We start from the raw sequence: 26,881 nt of genomic DNA, 5'->3' as shown, positions 1-26,881 counted from the left end.
ATCGCACCCATCTCGCACAGGACCCTTTATTTGGACCGCAGCAGAATCGGATCGCATGGTGGTTCACACTAGTGTGATCCGATTCTGTGCCAACTTATAGATTGCACTGCGATATGCCATCTGATCTGGGGGTGTCATTAACCTTTAATTGACACCCCCAGTGTATGGCATATGGCAGTGTGAACTGCCAGGGGTGCGGATGCGATGCGGGAACACGCTGTATATTCGCAGCGTTCCTGCATCGCAGAAATGTGAACCGGCACTTATACAATAATTTTTAATGTATATTTATGAAAATCCATGAGTAAAAATACATTGTAATTAAAAATAGCCAACAATGAAATGACTTTAAAAATATATTTTATGCATCAATAATAGTGGTGGGGGAGGGGATGTATGCTCAGAAATGAGGACACCCGTTGACTGAAAAGAGGGGGTCTCATGGATTTTGTATGCAGTGAAGTAACAATTGCCACCACAGTCCATGCAGCTGCTATGGTGCCTGGGTGGGGGAGGGGGGGGGCTGTTGGCTCTGACCCTGTACCCCCATTGTGACATTTCCAATAAAAAGAGCTGATGTTAGATATATAGGGGTCTTCAGGATCATTATTGTCCTTTGTCACTAATTCCCCTTTGCAGGCTGTGCAGTAAAAATAATTTATCTGTCTTAGTAGAGAACCCCCTCTCTTCCTCACCCCCCCTTTCCTTAGAACCTCCCTCTTCCTCAGACCCTCCCCTCTCCTCATACCCCATAGCACACTCCATGCGTCTCCCAACACTCTCCTATACCCCATAGCACACATAACATAGTGATGATGACGCGATGATGACTCGTTAGGGGGCGGTAACCGTTTCGGTTACCGCACCCCTGCGTCATCACGTTCATGTGGCCGGTCCGCTGCCTTATTGGTTGATAATCTCCCGGCTGTTACTGCTGCTGCTAGCCAGTCACAGTGTCTCCAGGCAAACTGCGGCCGGCCCTCCCCGCTGCCTGATTGGGTCATCTCCTCGGCTGCTGCTGGCCACTGACTGACAGTAAGGGCAAACTGTGGACCCGGAAGGACACCTACCTGTACCAGTGCTATACTCTGAATGTAAAAATTCCCCCCTCAGTGCTCTTTAGCCCCCCCCCAGTGTTCTTTAGCCCCCCCCCAGTGCTCTTAGTCCCCCCCAGTGCTCTTAGCCCCGGGGGGTTTGGGGTCTTTTAGACACCCAGATCCCTCCACAAGGAGTACCTGCAGAAAAAAAAAAGAATAAAAAAATACCAATATCCGATCACCAAAATATCAGTATCGGCATTAAAAAAAACGATATCCGTCGATCGCCACTAATTTTAACCCACCTCCCCTCTTCTGCACTTGTGGTACTGTCAGTATTAATAACCCCCTCCCCCCACATTGGTGGTCATGGAATGGGTTACATTTCAATGCCATTGACCACCAATGTGGGAAAGGGGGTTAATTATACTGACACCTGTGCTAGGGGTTAATAATGCAGCCTCTGACATCAATACTGGGGGATCTTTAATGCGTTCAATGACATTAATGCTGGGGGGTTTAATGCGTTCACTGACATTAATGCTGGGGGGTTTAATGCATCCACTGACACCAATGCTCGGGGTTTTAATGCGTCCACTGACATCAATGCTGAGGGGGGTCTTTATTGCCTTCACTGACATCAATGCTGGGGGTCTTTATTGCCTTCACTGACACCAATGCTGGGGGTCTTTATTGTCTTCACTGACATCAATGCTGGGGGTTTTAATGCGTCCACCTGCACCAATGCTGGGGGGGGGGGGGGGGTCTTTAATGCATCAATAGACATCAATGCTGGGGAATTTGAATGCCTTCCCTGACATCAATGCTGGGGGGGGTTAATGCATCCACTGACATCATTGCTGGGGTTAATTAATGTGGGGGAGGGGTTTAATAATACTGGCACCTGTGCTAGGGGTTAATAATGCAGCCTCTGACACCAATGCTAGGGGATCTTAAATGCGTCCACTGACATTAATTCTGGGGTTTTTTAACCACTTGCCGACCGCCGCACGACTATCTACGTCGGCGGTCAGCCCCTCACAGGCAAACTAACGTAGGGCTACGTTGCTTGCTTGTGAGGGTCTAGGGAGCGAGCGCGCGCCCCGCGTGGTCACGGACCCCCCCCCCCCGCGCGTGTGACCAGCGGACCCGGTGTCCGTCGGCGATCGGCGGGGGAGAGGGAGAATGTCAGGCAGCTTGTGTAAACAAGCGACCTGTCATTCTCCTCGCTGTAAAGACACTGATCACATGGATCTACTATGTAGATTCGTTGATCAGTGTCCTTACAGCTCAAGCCACAGCCAATCACAGTAGAAAGCACGCCCCTAGGGACACACACAGCCCCTCCCTCCCAAATAAAGTTAACCCCTTCACTACCAGTGTATTTTTACAGTAACAGTGCATATATTTAGCACTGATTACTGTAGAAATGTCACTGGTAACCCCAAAAGTGTCAAAAATGTCAGTCAAGGGTCCGATCTGTCCGCCGCAATGTCGCAGTACTGCAAAAAAATCGCAGATCGCCGCCATTACGCGTTAAAAAAAAAAATTACAAAAATCTTTCCCTTTGTTAGTAAACGCGATAACATTTGTGCAAACCAATCAAAATACGCTTTTTGCGATATTTTTTACCAAACATAGGTAGCATAAAACAAATTGGCCGAAAATTTCGATTTTTACATTTTTTTGGGGGGGAATTTCATATAAAAAAAATGTGAAAAATATTGCTATTTTTGCAAAATTGACGCTCTTTTTTTTGTTTATAGCGCGTGATCAAAAAATCGCACAGGTGATCAAATACCACCAAAAGAAAGCTCTGTTTGTGGGAAAAAAAGGATGCCAAATTCGTTTAGGTACAGCGTCGCACGACCGCGCAATTGTCCGTTAAAGTCATGCAGTGCCGAATCGCAAAATACCCCCTGGTCGGAATGGGGGTAAAATCTTCCGGGGCTTAAGTGGTAATGCATCCACTGACACCAATGCTGGGGGGGGGGGGCTTTTAATGCGTCCACTGAAACCAATACTGGTCAATTTTAATGCGTCCGCTGACGCCAATACTGGGGGGTTTTAATGCGTCCAGTGACGCCAATGCTGGGGGAGGGGGGTGTTTACTGAGTCCCTTGACACCAATGCTGAGGGGTTTTAAAGCGTCCACTGACACCAATGCTTGGGGGTCTCTAATGCATCCACTGACATTAATGCTGGAGGTCTTTAATGCATCCGCAGACATCAATGGTGGGGGCTATTAATGTATTCACTGACATCATTGCTGGGGGTTTTAATGCGTCCACTCACTTCAATGCTGGGGGTTTTAATGCGTCCACTGACACCAATGCTGGGGTTATTTAATGCGTCCACTGACATCAATGCTGGGGGGGGGGGTCTTTTTTGCATTCACTGACATCAATGCTGGGAGTCTTTTTTGCGTAGACTGATACTAATACTAGGGGGTCTTTATTGCGTCCACTGACATCAATGCTGGAGGGTCTTTATTATGTCCACTGATATCAATGCTGGGGGTCTTCAATGCGTCCACTGACATCAATAATGGGGAGTTTTAATGCATCCACTGTCATCCATGCTGTAGGTTTTAATGTGTCCACTGACATCAATGCTGGGGGGGGGGGTCTTTAATGCATCCACTGACATCATTGCTGGGGTTAATGTGGGGGAGGGGTTTAATAATACTGGCACCTGTGCTAGGGGTTAATAATGCAGCCTCTGCCACCAATGCTAGGGGATCTTAAATGCATCCACTGACATTAATTCTCGGAGGTCGCCCCTGGAAGTCGGATCGCCCCAGTGTGAACGGGGCCTTATAGCGCAAAAAATAAAAATCGCACAGGTGATCAAATACCACCAAAAGAAAGCTCTATTTGTGGGAAATAAAGAACATCTTTTTTATTTATGTACAGCGTCGCAGGACTGCGCAATTCTTCGTTAAATCAACGCAGTGCCGAATCACAAAATATGGCCTGGTTATTAAGGGGGCAAATCCTTCCGGTCCAGAAGTGGTTAATGCATCAATAGACATCATTGCTGGGGGTTTTAATGCATCCATTGACATCAATCCTGGGCATTTTAATGTGTCCACCGGCACCAATGCTGGGGGTTTTAATGTGTCCACTGACCTCAATGCTGGGGAGTTTTAATGCGTCCACTGACATTAATGCTGGGGGTCCTTAATGCATCCACTGACATCAATGATGGGGGTCCTTAATGCATCCACTGACATCAATGATGGGGGTCTTTACTGCATCCACCGACATCAATGCTGGGGGGGTCTTTAATGCGTCCACTGACATCAATGATGGGGGGTCTTTATTATGTCCACTGACATCAATCCTGGGGGTCTTTACTGCGTTCACTGACATCAATAATGGGGGGTTTTAATGCGTCCACTGACATCAATGCTGGGGGGAGGGGTCTTAATTGCCTTCACTGATCTCAGTGCTGGAGGTCTTTAACCAATTTACGTCCGCTTGCCGCAGTTATACTGTGGCAGGCAGCCGCTCCTGGGCAAACCGCCGTAGCTATATGTCGCGCAGGCAGCTAGAGGGCGAGCGCTCGTCAGCGGGAAAGCCGATGCACAGGGCAAGCGGCTCCGGTTGCCGTCTTGACACCCGCGATTGTTCCCCGCTGAGAGAGAAGAACGGTCAGCTGTTGTAAACACAGCCGGCCTTCCTTCTCCCTGGAATGATCATAGAGCCCCTGTGATCCTGCTTTATAGGAACACAGGTCTCTGTGATCATTTCACAAGCCACACCCCCCCCCCCCCCCCACAGTTAGAAACCCATTCCTAGGTACATATTTAACCCCCTGATCACCCACAGTGTTAACTTCTTCCCTGCCAGTGTCATTAGCACAGTAACAGTGCATATTTGTGGCACTGATTACTGAGGTAATGTCACTGGTCCCCCCAAAAATGTCAGTCAGGGGTCCGATCTGTCCACCACAATGTCATAGTCCTGCTAAAAATCGCAGATCGTGACCATTACTAGTAAAAAAAAAAAAAATAAAAATGACATAAATTTATAGTTAGTAGACGCGATAACTTTTGCGCAAACCAATCAAAATACGCTTATTGTGATTTTTGTTTACCAAAAATATGTAGTAGAAAACAAATTGGCCTAAAATGTTAAAAAATGCTAATGTTATAAAGCAGAATGTGAAAAATATTTTTTTTTTTTTTTTTTTTTTTTTTTTTTTTCAGAATTGTCGCTCTTTTTGTGGGAAATAAAGGACATCATTTTTATTCATGTACAGCGTCGCAGGACTGCGCAATTCTTCGTTAAATTAACGCAGTGCCGAATCACAAAATATGGCCTGGTTATTAAGGGGGCAAATCCTTCCGGTCCAGAAGTGGTTAATGCATCAATAGACATCAATGCTGGAGAGTTGTAATGCATCCAATGCTGGGGGTTTTAATATGTCCACTGATATAAATGCTGGGGTTCTTTAATGCGTCCACTGACATCAATGATGGGGGTCTTTTTTATGTCCACTGACATCAATCCTGGGGGTCTTTAATGCGTCCACTGACATCAATCCTGGGGGTCTTTATTGACACCCGCGATTGTTCCCCGCTGAGAGAGAAGAACGGTCAGCTGTTGTAAACACAGCCGGCCTTCCTTCTCCCTGGAATGATCATAGAGCCCCTGTGATCCTGCTTTATAGGAACACAGGTCTCTCTGATCATTTCACAAGCCACACACCCCCCCCCCCACAGTTAGAAACCCATTCCTAGGTACATATTTAACCCCCTGATCACCCACAGTGTTAACTTCTTCCCTGCCAGTGTCATTAGCACAGTAACAGTGCATATTTGTGGCACTGATTACTGAGGTAATGTCACTGGTCCCCCCAAAAATGTCAGTCAGGGGTCCGATCTGTCCACCACAATGTCATAGTCCTGCTAAAAATCGCAGATCGTGACCATTACTAGTAAAAAAAAAAAAAAAAAAATGACATAAATCTTATAGTTAGTAGACGCGATAACTTTTGCGCAAACCAATCAAAATACGCTTATTGTGATTTTTGTTTACCAAAAATATGTAGTAGAAAACAAATTGGCCTAAAATGTTAAAAAATGCTAATGTTATAAAGCAGAATGTGAAAAATATTGTTTTTTTTTTTTTTATTTTTTCAGAATTGTCGCTCTTTTTGTGGGAAATAAAGGACATCATTTTTATTCATGTACAGCGTCGCAGGACTGCGCAATTCTTCGTTAAATTAACGCAGTGCCGAATCACAAAATATGGCCTGGTTATTAAGGGGGCAAATCCTTCCGGTCCAGAAGTGGTTAATGCATCAATAGACATCAATGCTGGAGAGTTGTAATGCATCCAATGCTGGGGGTTTTAATATGTCCACTGACATAAATGCTGGGGTTCTTTAATGCGTCCACTGACATCAATGATGGGGGTCTTTTTTATGTCCACTGACATCAATCCTGGGGGTCTTTAATGCGTCCACTGACATCAATCCTGGGGGTCTTTATTATGTCCACTGACATCAATCCTGGGGGTCTTTAATGCATCCACTGACATCAATGCTGGGGGTTCATTATGTCCACTGACATCAATCCTGGGGGTCTTTAACCACTTTACCACCGGAGGATTTTCCTGCTAAAAGACCAGGGGTTATTTTGCGATTTTTTATTGCGTGACTTTAACGGACAATCGCGCGGTCGTGCGACGCTGTACCTAAACGAATTTCACGTCCTTTTTTTCCCACAAACAGAGCTTTCTTTTGGTGGTATTTGATCACCTGTGCGATTTTTTGATCACGCGCTATAAACAAAAAAAGAGCGTAATTTTTGCAAAAACAACAATATTTCTCACTTTTTTTTATATGAAATTCCCCCCAAAAAAAATGTAAAAATCAAAATTTTTTTAAATTTTCGGCCAATTTGTTTTACGCTACCTATGTTTGGTAAAAAAAATCGCAAAAAGCGTATTTTGATTGGTTTGCGCAAAAGTTATCGCGTTTACTAACAAAGGGAAAGATTTTTGTCATTTTTGGTGTTTTTTTTTTTAACGAGTAATGGCGGCGATCTGCGATTTTTTTTGCGGTACTGCGACATTGCGGCGGACAGATCGGACCCTTGACTGACATTTTTGACACTTTTGGGGGTACCAGTGACATTACTGCAGTAATCAGTGCTATATATATATGCACTGTTACTGCAAAAATGACACTGGCAGGGAAGGGGTTAACAGTATTGGACAGGGAGGGGTTAAGTGTGTCCTAGGGGCGTGTTTCTAACTGTGCAGGGACAGGTCTACTAGTGTAAAAACAAAGATCAACAGTTCTACATAGTAGAACTGTTTGATCTTCACTTTTACACAGGGAGAACTGACAGGCGGCTTGTTTACACAAGCCGCTCTGTCTTTCTCCCGCTGTACCGGCGATCGTAGTGTGACCGGCGGACATCGGGTCCGCCAGTCACACTCCCGCACTCCTCCGTGAACGAGCCGAGGCGGGCGCGCGCCTCAGCGGGCGCGCGCCCGCCCGCTATTGGCTCTGGAAGGAGTGACAGGCGAGCGACGTAGACCTACGTCACTCTGCCTGGCCGGGGCCGACTGCCGCAGTAAATATACTGTGCGCAGTCGGCAAGCGGTTAATGCGTCCACTGACATCATTGCTGGGGTTCTTTAACCACTTACCGCATAGTAACATACCGATACGTCGGTACACTTTGCGGGTTTATACCGGGATGTTAGAGGCATCATCCCGGTACCGTGGTTTGAAGCCGACGGTCGGCTTTCCGTCGGTAACGACCGATGCGGCTCGGGAGCCGCTCGATCGTTACCGGGGGGGGGGCGGGAGGGGACGCCCCCCCCCTCCCGCCGCCTTCCGTGGCTTTGTCCGGGGCTCCCGTCTCACCGGGAGCCCAGAGCACTCAGCCGGCACGTCCGCCGGCTGGATGGAGTCCCGATGAATGCCGGAAACGGCATCGATCGGGGCTCCAATGACGTAACCCGGAGGCGGCGTCCATGACGTCACTTCCGGGTTACTGTGCTGCAAAAGGCGGCAAATTTAAAAAACAGCTGTATGCAAAAATGCCATTTTTGGCGTTTTGCAAACAGGGAAGTGTAGTGGAGGGGTCTAGAATCTTTTAGACCCTCGATCCCTCCATAAAGTGTACCTGTCGCACATATTGCTGTCACAAGGGATGTTTACATTGCTTGTGACAGCAATAAAAGTGATCAGATTTTTTTTTTTTTTTAAAAAACCTGTAATAAAGTTTAAAAAAAAAAAATAAATAGGAAAAAAAAAATAAATAAATTTGCCGCCCCCGTCACCGTTAGCTCGCGCACAAAAAGAAACGTATACGCAATTTAATCGCTGTTCAAACCCCACATGTGAGGTATTGCCGCGATCGCCGGAGCGTGCGCAATAATTTAAAAAAAAGAGCTACACTCTACCTCTAAACTGGTAACCGTTAAATAAATTTAAAGCGTCGCAGATTGAGATCTCTATTGACCGTAGTTTGTCGCCATCCCACGGGGGGGCGCAATTTTAAACCGTAACATGTTGGGTATATATTTACTCGGCGTGACATCATCTTTCACAATATACAAAAAAAAATGGGCTAACTTTACTGTTTAGTATTTTTTAAATGCAGTGAAATGTGATTTTTCAATTTTTTTCCAAAAAAATGGCGTTTTAAAGACCGCTGCGCAAATACCGCTTGACAAAAAGTTTTGCAATGACCGAAATTTTATTCTCCAGAGTCTTTGCTAAAAAAATATACATAATGTTTGGGGGTTCTAAGTAGTTTTCTAGGAAAAAATACTGGTTTTAACTTTACACAAAAAGTGTCCGAAATAGGGCTGGGGCTTAAGTGGTTAATGCGTCCACTGACATTAATGCTGGGGGGTCATTATGTCCACTGACATCAATCCTGGGGGTCTTTAATGCGTCCACTGACATCAATGCTGGGGGTTTGTTTTGTCATGTTTTTGGGGTTGTGTTCAATATGTGCAAAGAGAGATCACACACATACTTAAAAGTATAACATTTATTAAAAGTAATGACAGATACAGATAAAGAAAATCTAACAAGAATACTTAACTAAAGACGTTTCCTGCCATGGAGTCCCATTTGCTATTATGCAACATGGCACAGGTAATGAGGACCAGACACTTGCCTCATGGCTGTTCTGGGTGAGACTAAAGTCTTACCAGTTTGGGCAGTGGTATTTAGACTTGTGAATGGAAAAGACCACCCCTGGCCAACACCCTTGTAAGAAACAATATGACATTCACATTCCTGAGGAGAAAGGGCTCGCTTATCCATTGTTTGGACAGTGATTTCACCTTTTAAGGGGAAGGGTGGGCTTGGTCATCCTGCATTCCTCAAGCCTTACATCAGAAAGGTATAAGCTATACATATGACCTTATATGGCTTCTTGACCAGGTTTTTAATGCGTCAGCCGGCACCGATACCGGGGAGTTTTAATGTATGCACTGATGATCAATGGTGGGGATCTTTTTTGCGTCCACTGACACCAATGCTGGGGGGTCTATAAATACGTCCACTGACATCAATGATGGGGGGGTGATGTAATGCGTCCACTAACATCAATGCTGGGGGTCTATAAATGCATCCACTGACATTAATGCTGGGCATCTTTAATGTGTCCACTGACATCAATGCTGGGGGGTTTTATTGCGTCCACTAACATCAATGATGGGGGGGGGGGTTTGCGTCCACTGACATCAATGATGGGGGGGATTTTATTGCGTCCACTGACATCAATGCTCGGGGTTTTTATTGCGTCCACTGACATCAATGCTGGGGGTTTTAATGCGTCCACTGACATCAATGCTGGGAGTTTTAATGCGTTCAATGTCATCCGTGCTGCAGGTTTTAATGAGTCCACTGACACCAATGCTGGGGGTCTTTATTTCATCCACTGACACCAATGCTGGGGGGTCTTTAACCTCTTGCTGACCAGCAACTGCAGTATTACTGCGGCAGTATTACTGGGGCAGGGCGGCTCGGCTGCGCAAAATCACATAGGTCTATGTGATTTTGTGCACGAGGCCGAGGCATGAGGTGTTTAGACACAGCGGAAGGTGGGCCATGGGAGGAGCGGCGGCAATTACCGCTGGCCTCCCGCAGTCGTCTGAGAAACTGATAGAAGACCCGCCTGCTTATGTAAACTAAGCAGGCGAGTCTTCTGTCAGACAGGCAGGGAGAGATCAGGAGTTTCAGCTAAGCTGAAACCCCGATCTCTCTGTACCTATCACAGAGCCCTCCCCCCCCCCCCCCAGTCAATCACTTTTAGGCATACATTAACTCCTTTGATCACCCTCAGTGTCAACCCCTTCCCTGCCAGTGTCATTTTTACAGTAACAGTGCATATTTATAGCACTGATTACTGTAGTAATGTCACTGGTACCCCCAAAAGTGTCAATGTCAGTCAAGGGTCCGATCTGTCCGCCGCAATATCGCAGTCCCGCAAAAAAAATCGCAGATCGCCGCCATTACTCGTTAAAAAAAAAAAAAAAAAACACCAAAAATGACAGAAATCTTTCCCTTAGTTAGTAAACGCAATAACTTTTGCGCAAACCAATCAAAATACACTTATTGTGATTTTTTTTTTTTTTTTACCAAACATAGGTAGCAGAAAACAAATTGGCCAAAAATTTAAAACAATTTTGATTTTTACATTTTTTTTTTGGGGGGGGGGGGATTTCATATGAAAAAAATGTGAAAAGTATTGTTTTTTTAAAAATTTACGCTCTTTTTTTGTTTATAGCGCAAAAAGTAAAAATCGCAGAGGTGATCAAATACCACCAAAAGAAAGCTCTGTTTGTGGGAAAAAAAAGACGTAAATCTTGTTTGGGTACGGCGTCGCACGACCGCGCAATTGTCCGCTAAAGTCGCACGGAGCCGAATCGCAAAAAGTGGCCAGGACGTAAGACAGCAAAATCCTCCGGTGGTAAAGTGGTTAATGCTGGTTTGACACCAAAAGGTAGTCACATCAAATATTGATTTGATTTAGATTTTTCTTCTGTTCTCTTACGTTTTAATTTTGTAAATTGATAAAAAGAAAGATTTGAAAATATACTGTATATTTTTTTAAAGCGTTCTTACTTAATACAGCATTTCGTCACACTTGCCTATAACTTTTGCACAGTACTGTGACTCTAACACTCTACCTTCTGTCTTAGGGTATTCATGTCTACCGTGCAAAGAAAATGATAGAAGACCAGGGTAGAGATTATATGAATAACAGTGTTGCTAAGGTGAGTCCAATCCTGTCAGACAGTCATGGTTGACATACACTATATCACCAAAGTATTGGGACGCCTGCCTTTACACGCACATCCTTTACATGCACATGAACTTTAATGTCATCCCAATCTTAGTAAGTAGGGTTCAATATGGAGTTGGCCCACCCTTTGCAGCTATAACAGTTTAAACTCTTCTGGGAAGACTGTCCACAAGGTTTAGTAGTCCGAGTGTGTCTATGGGAATGTTTGACCATTCTTCCAGAAGCGCATTTGTGAGGTCAGGCACTGATGTTGGACAAGAAGGCCTGCCATACAGTCTCTAATTCATCCCAAAGGTGTCCCTTTGGGTTGAGACCAGGACTCTGTGTACGCCAGTCAAGTTCCTCCACCCCAAACTCTCTCATCCATGCCTTTATGGACCTTGATTGTGCACTGGTCTAAATAATTTGGTGGAGGGGGGGGGGGGGGGGGATTATGGTGTGGGGTTGTTTTTAGGGGTAAGTTTGGTCTTTTAGTTCAAGTGAATGGAACTCAAGACGTCAGCATACCAAGACATTTTGGACAATTTCATGCTTCCAAATTTGTGGTAACAGTTTGGGGATGGCCCCTTCCTGTTCCAACATGACTGCGCATCAGTGCACAAAGCAAGGTCCATAAAGACAAGGGTGAGCGAATCGGAGGTGGAAGAACTTGACGTATTTTTTTTTTTAAACTCCTTTCTTGCCCTTGTAGCCCCCTTTTGGCAGGGCTGGTCGAGAAAGGAGCCCTCCCTTAAAGGGTAACTGCACTTTCGTGGGGGGTATAAAATAGCAAATAAAGAAAAAACAATATAGCGTATACAACTGTGACACATTCATATTGTAATTGAATGTTATTAAAAATGACTTTTCCTTTTCAATCTGCAATTTTCTGAAAATGCAATGCAATATGGCTACCTGAAGCTGTTTTGTACACAGATTGTGTACTGACCACACCCCAGAAAAAGAAATGTGTGATTGGCTCACCAATTTTCCCAGAAGTATGCATAAGATACAAGTTAGATTTCTGGCATCCCCTGCAACAAAATTTCATTTTTGGTGAGATACTCCCAATAGGAACATGTCTAAAGGGATGCAGGTCCAGCGGATTTCCTCATTAGAGCCCTGCAGCTGCCACAGCTGACAGATAATTATGAAACCACTCCCATTTGACCCACTCATCACAGAGGCACAGAAGAACAAACAATGATTTCTTCAGAACAAAAAAACGTTAGAAATCTGCAACAATGTTTGTTAAAATCCTTGCAATGTACAGAGATTACCATGTACATTGCCATAACCCCGGTAATTAACATCAAAGTAGCTTCGTAAATACACAGTGGGCGGTCCGTAAGTGGTCAAGGATAAATCACCAATCATAACCGTCATCTATAGCATACTTGATCTGTTGAACAATTTTGTCCTTTGTCCTTCCCAATGCGTATCAGGTATACACATACACATGTCCTGGTTTCGTCATCACACGTCATTCCAATTCAATTTTCTGTTTTTTTGTTTTTGCCCTGTGTGTGTGTATATTAATATATTAAGTATCTCACAAAAGTGAGTACACCCCTCACATTTTTTTAAATATTTTATTATATCTTTTTATGTGACAACACTGAAGAAATAACACTTTGCTACAATGTAAAGTATTGAGTGTACAGCTTGTATAACAGTGTAAATTTGCTGTCCCCTCAAAATAACTCAACACACAGCCATTAATGTCTAAACCGCTGGCAACAAAAGGGAGTACACCCCTAAGTCAAAATATCCAAATTGGGCCCAAAGTTTCAATATTTTGTGTAGCCACCAATATTTTCAAGCACTGCCTTAACCCTTTTGGGCATGGAGTTCACTAGAACTTCACAGGTTGCCACTGGAGTCCTTTTCCACTCCTTTATGACGACATCACGGAGGTGGTGGATGTTAGAGACCTTGTGCTCCTCCACCTTCGAGTTGAGGATGTCCCACAGATGCTCAATAGGGTTTAGGTCTAGAGAAATGCTTGGCCAGTCCATCACTTTTACCCTCAGCTTCTTTAGCAAGGCAGTGGTCATCTTGGAGGTGTGTTTGGGGTCATTATCATGTTGGAATACTGCCCTGCGGCCCAGTCTCCGATAGGAGGGGATCATGCTCTGTTTCAGTATGTCACAGTACATACTTCAGTATGTCATCTGGTACTCAAGGGGTCATCTGGTAAGTGGGCTGTGATTGCGGTGGAGGCAACATAGATGCACTAATCCCACTGGAGCTTATATCAAGTGTTGTTCATGGTCACTTTATTAAAGAGGAAGTAAACCCTCCTCTGACACTTTTACCTATAGGTAAGCCTATATTAAGGAATACCTATAGGTACTGTAAATATCTCCAAAACATGTACCGTTTAGGAGATATTTACCTTACATGCAGCCAGTGACATCACTGGCGCATGCGCTCTGAAGGAACGGCCGCTGGTGCCGTGACTGTCGGCTCCCACGCACGTGCGTGGGAGTGACGTCACCGCGGCATCCGGCCAATCAGATATTGGACATGTCGCCCGTCATACAGGTAAGCGGGCGGCACGGCGGGGCTCATTCTAAGGTAAGTATTTCATAATAGGCTAGTATGCTGTGCATACTAGCTCATTATGTGTTTCTCTTTCAGGTTGCAAAAAAAAAAAAAAGTTGTATGGGTTTACAACCTCTTCAAGCACAAAGAGCACTTTTTTGGATTATCCCACAGAAGTTTACACCAAGTATTGTCACCTATCAAGCATAAGAACACTTTTTAAGTCAATTGAACATTATTGACTCACTTGTGATTAGTCACGATATATGCATGAAGGACTGATATAGTTAATTTGCAGTTTTGCACACAGTGCACAGTCACTTTGGAGTTTTATATATGTATATATCTATTTATAAACAAAAGCTTGGAATAATGATTCCCATAAAGGAACCACAGTGGGACCGCAGAGATGGATGAAGGTGGGTTTAGCTGTTAATGGCACAGTGCTGTAGTCTATTACCCAGCGCCTATGAGGTTTACTGTATGGGAGCAGCATCTGTTTATATGAGAGAGCCCCTGCGAGGCCGCCTGTGTGGATAGTAACAGCTTAACCCACCTTCATCCATCTCTGCGGTCCCACTGTGGTCTCTTTATTCCAAGCTTTCCTTTATGGTTATTTGGTAAGAGGCACGTTTATTTTGTTAACACGTGGTGTCACATTGAGTGTTGGGACGACACTGTGGCTCGTGGACCTTTTTCCAGTGATTTGATGTAGACTTATATGCTAATTTTCGCTGGAAAGTCGGTAAGGAGCCATCACACTGCATTGTTTGGGTCACGTTGTGCTACATGGGATGTCTGAACCTGCTGACCTTTAAGAAAGGATATATATAATATATGGAACACTTCAGTGAAGATTCCCGTGTCACATTTAATTATTTTTGGAACTATTCACCTTATATTATATGTTATTATAATGCATGTCATCACCCTTTACTTTTGAGGTGTTGCACATTTATTTTTCACCTGTATATTTTTTGTTTTTTTTCAACATTTTTTATTGGATGTGTTGATTTCTATTCCATTTAATTACCGAGCGCACTAGTTTAATTTTTTTCTCAACCAGCTAAATACACTTGTAAAATACAAAAACATGAATGGGTTCACCTGCCACAGTATTTGTATTTCTGCCCAGCCAGTATGTGTATAGCAAGCTGGAAGACAGCCACACATGGATATTTTTTCTCAAATGATCCCATTGTAGTCATTCATCATTCTCTCTTATAGTTGGGCAATACTGTATAGAGATATCTAAAAGAAACACAAACCAGAGCGCTATATGGAAAATGACCACAAGATGGTGCTGTAATGTATCGATATGACAGTTGTCTGTGGTAAGATCTCACAAATCAATCATATGTTCAAATAATCCAAGATTAAATTAAATGTTTATTAGAATTCTAAGACGACATCATAAGCCTTGTAGGGTAAAATCATTTAAAACTGTAAGCTTGTGTAAGCCTGTATGATGCGGGAAGAGCATAAGAAATTGCATACCAGCCCATGGAGGTGGAGGAAACCCCACCTATGAGGGTAACCTGGTAGCATGCCATCCAAGCCTTGTTTTGGTCCAGTGGGTGTGGCATCCTCCCAACTCTCCAGCAGTTCCTAATTGGTCGCTTCAAGCCCGCTGTGACATCTCCAGCGCTTTGTAGGCCACTGCTCCCCTTATCCATCCATTGGTGGGAACCCCCCCTGAAGCCCCCCTTAAGTTCCCCTGGGCATAGCATCGATTGAATCATACAACAGTCCTCCTGGGTTTCCTCCACCTCCATGGGCTGGTATGCAACATCTTATGCTCTTCCCACATCATACAGGCTTACACAAGCTTACCGTTGTAAAATATTTTACCCTACAAGGCTCATGATGTCGTCTTTGAATTTGAAATTAACATTTTATTTATTTTTGAATTATTTGAACATATGATTTATTTATGAGATCTTACCACAGAGAACTGTCATAGCGATACATTATAGCACCATCTTGTGGTCATTTTTCATATAGCGCTCTGAGTTGTGTGTTTCTTTTGGATTGTCATTCCACAACTTCATGTGGAATAGTCTGAGCAGCTGGGTTAGTGACCTTTCTTCGGCTTCACACCCTCAATTACATCCTCTTAGCGCCTGAATGTTGGTAGTTTCAATATAGAGATATATAGAAAGTAACTATCGCCTGGATGTTGGTAGTTTCAATATAGAGATATATAGAAAGTAACTATCAAGTTTTAAATGTTCTCATTACTTCTCCTAAATGTTTTTTAACAGTTGGGGTTCATACACCTCTGCCAGACAGCACAGCAGACTGTATAGCAGGCTTTTATTATGCATTGGTAAGGCTTTAACCACTTTTGGATCGGAAAGGATTTCCCCCTTAATGACCAGGCCATTTTCTGTAATTCACCACTGCGTTATTTTACCGGACAATTGCGCAGTCGTGTACCTTAATAAAATCAATGTCCTATTTTTCCCACAAATTGAGATTTCTTTTGGTGGTATTTGATCACCTGTGCGATTTTTTTTTTTTTTTTTTTTTTTTTTTTTTTGCGCTATAAACAAAAAAAGAGCGATAATTCTGGGAAAAAAAAAACTATTTTCTCTTACGTCCTCCGACAGTCGCTGCCTCTTCATATTCGTCACTATTGGGGTTATTGACCTTTGCTCCGTAGGAGTAGCTAGGCAACAGAATATGTTAATATCAAAGCTTTTAGCATATCCCACCCCTAGGGGGTGGTCCCCTCAGTCAATACCCTCCTGCTTCCTGCATTCCTACCTCAGTTTCAATTTGCCTAGCTTAGGAGTTAGCTGGGTTCCTGTGCTGGGGCTTTTCAGTCTCAGCCTTCTATCCTTTTTTTTTTAATTTAATTTCAAGTATTTCTCTCTTTCTTTTACTTAGCTGTTATTTTTCAGCATTAGTTAGTTCTTCGGATGAAGATGATCGTGCGGTGCTGGGTCTCGGGCTGGCTTTCCAGGATCCTCAGGGTTCTCAGGGCCAGTGGCTTCCCAGCCTGCCATCGAGCGTTCAGCTCAGGTTTCCCTGGCATATTGAACGACCCATCCCTGTTTGCTGCAGGGATGCTGCGGTGAGGTGGCTACCTAACCGGACGCCATTTGCGGTTTCGCACCGCAGTTCCACTGCATCCTGGCTGCTACTCTCCCTGTCCTTAGTGCAGCGGTTTGATCCCCACGTCATCCGGATGGTAAGCGTATTCTGTGTGGGGACCTGTCTATTTTGGGTGTCAGTCTGGGACTGTGGGACCCTGCATGTCTGTGTAATATGTTGAGCTCCCTGTCAGGTATAGCTGCCTTTCTGTGGGCTGCAAGGGGGGGGGGGGGCTCTCCTGCTCTGCTCTGTGTGACAGGCTGTGTTATCTGTGAGACATGCGGTATGCTGTGTGGGACATGCTTGTGAGACATGTTTTGGGCATACTGTGCGGCGACCGCTGCTGCGGTCCGCCATTTTTTTGCAGCAAGCTTAGGTGGCCGGTCCTGTGTGGTAAGCGCGGCGATCGCTCAGGCCACATGTCAGCGCTGTTCTCTATCTACCTGTGAAATCCCCTGCCGGCGGCCATGTTTGTGTAGCCTTACATAGGCTTTATAGGGGCGGTCAGTCTTGCATCACTTCCTTTTGCTCTGGGACAGCGATCGGTGCAGCAGCCTGTGTGATCTCTCCAGGTTTTACCTTTCCATATTCCTGTATTCCTTGCCTAGTATTCTTCTCCCTGTGGGGGTCAGTGTGTTCGGTGGGTGCGGTGGGCTACGCTCGCCGCGATCTTAAAGGGGCAGTACTCCTTTTTTTCCTAAAACACTGGGGCATGGATTCTCAGGAAAGCAAGTTTCCTCCCACCCTGGTGGGGGGGCCAAGGGGCTGCTGCTTCCCCCGAGGGGGCTGATTTGGCTGCTATTGTGGCAAACCTAGCTGCTCAGGTGCAGATGCTTGTGGCTGATCGATCCACAAAACGGCCCAGAGTGTCAATTTCCTCTGATTCAGAGGGCGATGGGGCTGCTATGGCTGGTGGACCCTTCTCAGGGTCCCATTCATCTCTAGACCTTGTGGGGTCTGAGGGGGAGGCTGAGGTAGAAAGGGTTGATAATTCCCCCCCTGGCTCGTCTGAAGAGCTTGCACTCATGGATGAGTTGGTTGCTTCTATCAAGCACACGCTGCATTTGGTGGAGGAACCATGTCCTCCTGCTTTGCTGTCCTCTTATGGGACGCAGGGGAAACGCAAAACATCGCAGGTTTTTTCCTTGCTCTGCGGAATTTCAGCACGCTGTTGATGAGCAATGGCGCAATTTATAGAAGCCTTTTGCTGTGCCGAGTAGGTTCAAGCTGCGTTACCCCTTTACGCCCGCTACTGATGAGCGTTGGTGTGTACCACCTCAGGTGGATCACGCGGTGGCTATTTTGAATAAGTCTACTGCGATTCCGGCGGAGGATACCCCGGTGTTCCGGGACCCCACGGACAGGAGATTAGATTCTCTTGCCCGTCATACTTGTACGGTTACTGGTTCCATGCTGAAACCTATTTTTGCTTCCCTTATGGCAGCCCAGGCTGTCACGGATTGGATGCAGGTGCTCAGGCGCATCCTGGTGGCTGACTCTGCCCCGCCGACAACTTTGGCTATGGTGGATCAAATTCATCAGGGTGTCATGTATTTGTGTGATGCGGACTTGGATTTAGTCCCTTTGGCTGCGTGCGTCCAAAGTGTGGCGGTGTTGACACGCCGTCTGATATGGCCAAAGTGTTGGTCTGTTGACCAAGCTTCTCGCAAGACTTTAGCTAATTTGCCCTATGCGGGATCTCGCCTTTTTGGCGATTCTTTGGATACTCTGATAAAGGGAATTACCGGGGGTAAGAGCACGCTCTTACCCCAGACTCGCAAGTCTAAAGTTGTTCGTGGTAAGAAGACTACCTCATTTAGACCCTCTCAGGGGTCCTTTCGTGCCTTTCGGTCGTACTATAAGGGCAAGCCCTTCAAAGGCCAAGGCTCCCAGAAGAAGCCGTGGGCAGGTAAGCAGAAGTCGGGCCAGTCCGGGTCCACTGCCCATAACAATGCGGCCTGAAGGGGCGCCCTCACCCAGTTCTGGGGTGGGGGGACGTTTGCTCGGTTTTCTTCAACCCTGGCTGGCCCGCGTTCGGGACAGGTGGGTTCAGGAAATTGTTCGATCTGGATACAAGATCGAGTTTCTCTCTCGGCCGGCGAGCAGATTTTTTCCCTCGAATCTTCAGCTGTCTCCGGAGCGCTTGCAGGATCTGCACCTGGCGGTGCGGGACTTGCGGGCCCAGGGCGTGGTGGTTCCGGTGCCTCTTCGGGACAGGTTCCGGGGGTTTTATTCAAATCTGTTCACTGTGCCCAGAAAGGAGGGCAAGGTACGTCCAATTCTGGACTTGAAAGCTCTGAACCGCTTTGTGCGGGTTCGCAAGTTCCGCATGGAATCCCTGCGCTCGGTGGTGGCTGCCCTGGTTCCGGGGGAATTCATGGCGTCCATCGATCTGAAGGATGTGTATCTTCATATCCCCATTTTCGAGGGTCACCAGAGGTACCTTCGATTCGCCATTGCGGAGGATCACTACCAGTTCGTGGCGTTACCCTTTGGTCTCGCTTCGGCTCCGCGGGTGTTCACCAAGGTGCTTGCGCCGGTTCTGGCTTTGTTGAGAGCTCAGGGCATCTCTGTCCTGGGGTATCTGGACGACATTCTGGTTCGGTCTGCGACCAGTCAGGGTCTGGTGAAAGACCTGTCCGTCACGATGCAGACTCTAGAGGAGTTTGGTTGGACGATAAATTTTCCGAAGTCGATGCTGTGTCCGTCGGTTCGTCTTCCCTACCTGGGAATGATCCTGGACTCTGTTCAGGCGAAGGTCTTCCTGCCGGAAGACAAGCTCAGGACGCTTCAGGAAGAAGTCAGGTCCCTCAGGGACCGTCAGTGCTCGTCCCTCCGGACGTGTATGAGGTGTCTGGGGTTGATGGTCTCGGCTTTCGAGGCGATTCCCTTCGCCCAGTTTCACACGCGGGGTCTCCAAGCGGAGATTCTGTCCAGGTGGGACGGGCGACCGCAATCTCTGGATCTCCAGGTTTCATTGAGCCATCGCACCAGAAGGGATCTTCTGTGGTGGCTGCAGTCCCCGGCGGTGTCGGGGGGCAAGTCTTTTCGCCCTTTCTCGTGGACGGTGATCACCACGGATGCCAGCCTGTCGGGCTGGGGTGGTGTTCTGGGCGTTCTGTCCGCCCAGGGAACTTGGTCGGAGGAGGAATCCTCCCTTCCGATCAACATTCTGGAATTGCGAGCGATAAATCTCTGCCTTCGGCGTTGGACGGACAGACTGCAGGGCCGTCCGGTTCGGGTGCAGACAGACAATGCCACTGCGGTGGCCTACATCAACCACCAAGGGGGCACCAGGAGTGCCCGCGCGGCTCGGGAAGTGGCCGACATTCTGTCTTGGGCCGAGACACACGTCCCGGCGATAACGGCAGTTCACATTCCGGGGGTGGAGAACTGGCAGGCGGATTATCTGAGTCGCCAGACCCTGGACCAGGGGGAATGGTCCCTTCACCCGGATGTCTTCCAGATGTTGTGCGCGAAGTGGGGTTCACCAGATGTGGACCTGTTCACGTCTCGTCTAAACTACAAGTTGGAAAGGTTCGTGGCAAGGACGCGCGATCCTCGAGCAGACGCGTCAGACGCGTTAGTGGCTCCCTGGCATCAGTATCGTCTGAGGTATGCCTTTCCACCGATTCAGCTGCTGTCCAGGTTCCTTCGCAGGTTAGCCTCGGAACCGCACACGGTGATTCTGGTGGCGCCAGACAGGCCTCGCCGGTCTTGGTACGCAGATCTTGTGAATCTGGCGATCGACGCTCCGTAGCGTCTGCCTCTTCGAGAAGATCTCCTGTCTCAAGGGCCGATATTACATCCTGCTTTACAGTCGCTGGCTTTGACGGCCTGGCTGTTGAAAGCGAGGTCCTGAAGGATAGGGGTCTCTCCCCTGAGGTCATTCACACTTTGATCAAGGCTAGAAAGACCTCTTTCGGGGAAGGTTTACTACCGTACTTGGAAGGCCTATTTTGCCTGGTGTGAGTCCAGGGGGTATTCCCCTCGCTCGTATTCGGTATCAAGAGTGTTGGCTTTCCTTCAAACGGGCGTGGACCAGCGTTTGGCGTTGGCCACGATTAAGGGTCAGATTTCTGCGCTGGCCGTTCTCTTTCAACGCCCTGTGGTGTCTAATTCCTTGGTTAGCACTTTTGTTCAAGGGGTGCGACATCTGGTCCCTCCTAGGAGGGAGCCTTTGCCTCCATGGGACTTGAACCTTGTTCTGTCCGTGTTGCAACATGCTCCTTTTGAAAGGATCAGGGAGATCTCGTTGTCTATGTTGTCCAAGAAGGTCGCTTTTTTGGTGGCGATCACTTCGGCTCGCAGAGTGTCGGAGCTGGAAGCTTTGTCTTGCAGATTTCCGTATTTGGTGGTTCATTTGGATAAGGTGGTCTTGCGACCTAACCCGTCTTTTCTTCCGAAAAGGATTTCGGAATTTCACCTTAATGAGGACATTGTCTTGCCTTCGCTTTGCGCGAAGCCTAAACATCCAAAGGAGGTGGCTTTGCACTCCTTGGATGTTGTTCGGGCGATCAGGGTTTATCTGTCGTCGACTGAGTCTTTTCGCAAAACGGATTTTCTATTTGTCCTTCCAGAGGGACCTCGGAAGGGCCTGGCGGCGTCGGCTTCTACCATCGCCAAATGGATCAGACAGACCATTGAACAGGCCTATGCTTTGAAGGGGAAAGTTCCCCCCCATGCCTGTGAAGGCGCACTCTACCAGATCTCTGAGTAGGTCTTGGGCCTGTCATCATCGAGCTTCTGTGGCCCAGGTGTGTAAGGCGGCGACTTGGTCGTCCGTTCACACCTTCTCAAAATTCTACAAAGTGGATGTTCAGGCATCGGCAGATGCTTCCTTTGGCCGCAAGGTTCTTAGTGCGGCAGTGCCTTAGGGTCCCTTATTTTTGGGTCCTTGGCTGTTGGGATGTTTTTATCCCTAGGTTACTTGTTCTTCCTGGGTTGTTGCTCCTGTTGAGCAAGTTTTTTTCCTGTTGCCCAGTTGGTTTCCTTCCTTTGGTAAGGTTCCTTTTTTTCTGATGTGGGTACTGCGTTGCCTTAGGCGCGGCTGCGTTTTTTTCCCACCCCTCAGGTCTACACTGCTTTGGGACGTCCCCAATAGTGACGAATATGAAGAGGCGGCGACTGTCGGAGGACGTAAGAGAAAACTGAATTTTTGTAAAATCTTACCTGTAAAATTCCTTTCTCTGAGTCCTCCGACAGTCGCCGCCCCCGCCCCTCTTTTGGGGTTTGTTTATGTACTCTACTGCTATGCTACTGAAACTGAGGTAGGAATGCAGGAAGCAGGAGGGTATTGACTGAGGGGACCACCCCCTAGGGGGGGGATATGCTAAGAGCTTTGATATTAACATATTCTGTTGCCTAGCTACTCCTACGGAGCAAAGGTCAATAACCCCAATAGTTACGAATATGAAGAGGCGGCGACTGTCGGAGGACTCAGAGAAAGGAATTTTACAGGTAAGATTTTACAAAAATTCAGTTTTTCATTTTCTGTTATATAACATTCCCCCCCCCCCCCCAAATGTAAAAATCAATTTTTTTCATCATTTTCGGCCAATTTGTATTCTGTTACATATTTTTGGTAAAAAAAATCCCAATAAGTGCATTTTGATTAGTTTGCGCAAAAGTTATCGAGTCTACAAACTAGGGGAAAGATTTATGTCATTCTTTTTTTTTTTTTACTAGTAATGGCGGCGATTTTTAGCGGGACTGCCACATTGCGGCGGACAGATCGGACCCCTGACTGACATTTTTGACACTTTTGGGGGGACCAGTGACATTACTACAGTAATCAGTGCTAAAAATATGCACTGTTACTGTACTAATGACACTAGCAGGGAAGGGGCTAACCCAGGGGCGATCAAAGGGTTAAGTGTGAGCCTAGGTGAGTGTTTTCTAACTGTATGGGGGAGGGACTTGTGAAATGAACTCAGAGACCTGTGATCCTATATAGGAGGATCACAGGCGCTCTGTGATCATTTCAGAGAGAAGAACGGTCTGCTGTGTTTACAACAGCTGACCAGTGTTCTCTCTCAGCGGGGAGCGATCACGGGTGCACAGCAGCAATCGCAGCCGCCGGCCTCGTTGATTGGCATCCCTGCTGCGTAGTGGGGGCCGATGCAAGGAGGCGGGGACACGCGCTCTTCCCCCAGGAGTTCTCCCACAAACTGCTGTACAGGTACGGCGATTCGCGCAGCTGAGCCTGCCTGCCGCAGTATATATGCGGCGGGCGGTCGGCAAGTGGTTAAGCAAGCTGTTGGCAGGGAAAACCTAAATCCTAATGAAAGTGTCATTTAAACAAGCTGCATGACCCAGAACCCTAGGCACTTTTTAGGGGCATTTATTGGGTTTTAGGGCTTCAAAATGGTGTCTTTTGATTCCATATATATATCTACATTACGGTCACCTTGGCATAGCAGAGTCAATTTACCCTAAACTACATTACGGTCACCTTGGCATGGAAGAGTTTGGTCACCCTGGCATAGTAGAGTCAGTTCACTCTAAACTACATTACGGTCACCCTGAGTTCGGTCACCCTGGCATAGCAGAGTCAGTTCACCCTAAACTACATTATGGTCACCCTGAGTTCGGTCACCCTGGTATGGCAGCAGGCTAAGTCAGCTAAACTTCATTACGGTCACCTTGGTATGGCAGGCTAAGTCAGCTAAACTTCATTAGGGTCACCTTGGTATGGCAGGGTCTGGTCACTACGGTCACCCTAACACTTTTACTGTCCGTACAGAAACAAAATTATTAAATCTAACTATAATGTTATACAGAACACTAACTACACTGCATATCCCTTTCCTCACACTAAAAGAACAGCAGGAGTAACACTAATGCTTGCACTCTATTCCACAGCCCCTGTATTACTGTGCTAGAGATTTGGCGGGGCTAGGTTATATACTGGGGGGCGTAATCACTAATGATTATCCTCTGGACCCCCTAGTCACTCCAATCAGCTTTTCCTAATGTTTCTGGGCCAATCACAGGCTTTTTAAGCCCATTTCCTGACCCAGGCATTTTGGGCCATTCTGGTCGCCGAATTCCGAACTTTTCCGGCAAAAAGTTTGAAATTCGGCCGAATTTCGAACAGCCAATGTTCGGGTCGAACTGATGGTCGACTCAAACCGTTCGATCATCCCTACTGGCAACAGTGGACCATACCTGCACAAAGTGTGTGGGCACCACCACTTGTAGTCTCTACCAGGGGAGCATGTGACACTGATATTGCAGTATACAGGGATGTTATCACCCTATAACAGGTCCAAATAAGCGCCTTCATGGCAGGATGAATGGGAGTTATGTTAATGAAAGTTGCAGAATAAAATAAATGAAAACAAAATAAAAGCAATTTTTAAAACTACTGGAACGTGAAGGCTCTGAGGAAGAGGCTAAGCCTCGAAACGCGTAAGCCTTTCCAGCTTCAGGGGTTTGGCCTTTGATCTTGATGCGGATGACAACGTATCTATTTGATGTGCTTTTACCAAGAACTCGTTTGTGAGTATTTTTATACCTTTTATTTGAACAAATCTTTGTAGAGGATAATGCACTAGGCCAGTGCGCCCTTGTGTTTGTTTTTCGTTTTTAAAGCTTTGGTATTGTAAGAGGGCCACTTTGAGAGAAATAGGACACATTTTTGGGATTTATATGAATTTTGTGTCTTAGTACTTAGTGTTTAAATGAGAGTGCCCTTCCTTACTTAACTATTTATATGGCTGGATACCTGTCACAGGGTTCTTGCAAGCGTCACTCATCTCCATGTGCCTCTAGAGAGAAGAGGCGCCGCGTCATCACTCACAGCGTAATACAGCGGTCCGCACTGCAGGCGACTGCTGTCATCTGTAATCCCGCAAGGGTGACCGAAAGCGTGTATTGTCTTCATGCATGTAAGTGCAATTTTACTCTTCAATAAATGGTATCTATGATAATGCACTATTGGCGGTCCCTCTTCTTTCCCCATTTTTATTGAGGACAAGAGCAGCGATTACCCATCAGGGATCCATCCATTGTCACATTCTAGTAAGGAGATGAGTGTTCGTTTGATTACAGCCCTACACATATTTAAATCTGGTAAGAGGCTTACCTCCTCCCACCTCACCCGGGAGGCATTAGTGGATATCCCTTTTGCTTGCTTTTGGTGTGTGTTCTCTGGAGTGCATCTTCTCATTTACATGCCCTTATTATTCATCTTTCTGGTAAGAAGCTATGCTGGTGGTGGGATACTGAACACTATTCACTTGGCTTCCTCATCTTAACTCAGCGGTCTCATCACGGACATTGTCAATTGGATTTCATTTTGTATATTATTTGGGACTGTTTCTGTCACGATTTCATTTGTGTTGTCACCCAAATTTTTTGATATTCACTGGTGAATTCACGGCAATATTTGTGTATCAATGTTATTTGTACCAGCAGTTTTTTATTTTATTCACTGTTTTGTATGACCCTTAAGCACATTTGGTCGGTTTTATTCCAGACCCTTCTTTCATGTTTGATATCATTCATGTGATTTCATTTGAACTTTTACACAATTTGATTGATTAGCGCACCTAAACTAACAGATCTGGCTCTCCTGAGAAGCAGAACAGAGCCACAAATGTGTTTTCCTAGCACCTACCTAGGAAGGTGCTACATCATTATAACACTTAATTATTCTTTGTTTTTTAACAGCACATCATTGCTGGATCTATTACAATAGCGGCATCTAAGAACTCCAGTGGTGGCAAGGTGACTTACTGACCTCTGAGAATAGCAGAAAATATTCCATTATAACAAATATATATATATAATGGTCAGGGGAGTGAACCTGGTTATCACTATCAAGAAGCTTAAAAAAGGCCTTCATTTGAGGGTGGTTTATCAATACGTATGCTTCCAATTAGCTGACGCGGTTTGACCCGCACCTCAATGGGGCAGCCCCTTCATGGCGACTTTGTGGGCACATTTATTGGCCAGTCATCTTGGTCGGGGGCCACAGGCCCCGCTGCCACATTTACAGTTAAGCGGCGGTGTCGGGGTTGGGCTGTCCCCACCTGGTCATGACCTTTTCATTAAAGCAACTTGGAGCTTTATTTTCTTCAGCATACTGGATAATAGTTTAACTGTGAAGCTGTTTGAATATTTGTGGTTCACGACAAATGTTGCACCATTTTTTTTTTTTTTTCCCTATGAATGTTCATTTTTTTTTTTGTTTTATTTCTGGATGTAATTAATAAATAAATAAAGATTGAAAATAAAAAAGGCCTTCATTTTGTATGGCATTTTGTAGAAGCTACATTTATTTTTTACATCCCAGTGTGTAAAGGCTAATTAAACTCCTCTACCCCCTAGACATGACAAGCATTTTAAGCTTGCAATGGAAGGGGAGGGGCCGCTTACAGTTAATTTTATTTATAAAGCCGTCACAGTCTATATGGCAATCCTGCCCCATACCAGCATGCTGTAGAGAAGGACCCTTGCTGTCTGTGTGAAAGCAGTGGACTTTCTGCAGAGGTCCCACACACTCCCTGCTGAGCCAGAGTTGGAGCTCTCCAATCCATAGGGAGAGCTCTAGTTAAGTAGTGGGTAAGCTAGACCTTTTCAGAGAGAGCACCGCTTCCACACAGAGAGCAAGGCTCCTTCTTCTTCCCAGCATGCTGGCAGAGGACCAGCCTTTCTACTCAGGCTGTGGCTTCTTTGTAAAGAAAACAAAGGGTAAGCCCTTCCACATCTTTTGTTTTAATGCACCTCAAACATATTTAGCTGGTTAAGGCCCCTTTCAGATGGAGCGGATCTGTCCAAGCGGAATCCACCTGCCCAGCGGGAGATCTCTCCACTGATCCCTTTTGAGCGGGCGGATGACAGGTCCATGTCCACTCCACTATGCAGAGTGTACACAGACACATGGGCTCTAAGAAAGGGAGCATGTCTCCCGAAACGCGTC

Source organism: Pelophylax lessonae (assembly GCF_965119305.1).
Source record: "Pelophylax lessonae genome assembly, chromosome: 2".
In the NCBI taxonomy this organism is placed as follows: domain Eukaryota; kingdom Metazoa; phylum Chordata; class Amphibia; order Anura; family Ranidae; genus Pelophylax; species Pelophylax lessonae.
Note: the sequence above shows the minus strand (reverse complement) of the source record.